Source organism: Stegastes partitus, unplaced genomic scaffold, assembly GCF_000690725.1.
Source record: "Stegastes partitus isolate 25-593 unplaced genomic scaffold, Stegastes_partitus-1.0.2 Scaffold1713, whole genome shotgun sequence".
Taxonomy (NCBI): domain Eukaryota; kingdom Metazoa; phylum Chordata; class Actinopteri; family Pomacentridae; genus Stegastes; species Stegastes partitus.
This window is the reverse complement of record NW_007579444.1, coordinates 88,563-89,584: the sequence shown is the minus strand read 5'-3', so window position 1 is coordinate 89,584 and position 1,022 is coordinate 88,563.

Genomic DNA, 1,022 nt, shown 5'->3' with positions numbered 1-1,022 from the left:
ATGGTCCAGTTACTATGCATGGTTATATGCTCTGAAATGCATGTTGCACAGGAAAATATACTGAATATTGAATTCTAAAAAAAAATTGGGTCGCGACTTAATGACCATGGAAAAATGTGGGTCCCAGGGTGAGACCAGTTGAGAACCTCTGCTTTAAAATGTTGAAGTTCAACTCCCGTGGGAAACTCTGAAAAAACCTGCTCAAGATAGGGTACCGATAAATGATTGTCCAAAAATCAGTTTTTAAAAAATTGGGCCTTCAGCAAGTTATGAGGGGTCAAATCAGGGTTTTTTTTTTTCATGATTCTGAGTTGATTGTTAACATTGATATTTCACCACAAACACCCCATTGTTGAAAAGGCCACACTCACTTTTACATTTACAGTCACAGTAGCTTTTATTTCACATACTTATGTAATACATCATGACTGCAGTTTCTGCATGTGATGCCTTTACAGACTCCACAGGCCCAGATGCACGTGACCCCATTCTTCTTGCAGCTGCACCGCCGGTTGCTGCCATCTCCATGATAGTTACAGCTTGTGAACTTCAGTCGCTCCTAAGGAGTCATGGGGTCTAGTGTTGGAACTGGCTCATACTCATGCACACCTCATGTCCATCCATAGTCACTGGGGTTCAGAGACATGCTCTGTAGAAGGATCCAGTCCCAGGTCTGCAGGTAGGCACGGAGTGAATGCTGTGCAACTGCACCATCCTTTGGAGGAAGAGTCTCTGGTTTGATCACACCTGCTGCCGCCTTCTTTGAGAACATCCATTATCTATACACCGCTTAATCCTCACTAGGGTCGTGGGGGGGCTGGAGTCTATCCCAGCTGACTCAGGGGGAAGGCAGGGGACACCCTGGACAGGTAACCAGAGTCTATCACAGGGCTACACTTATAGACTGTATAAAAGATGGACGTCGCTACCGTGACGTCACCCGTTGGTTTCTGCACTGAGAAAATGAAGCCAGGGTTTTGCTACTTCCTGGTTGACATCTTGGATTTTTGGAGCCAGTGACG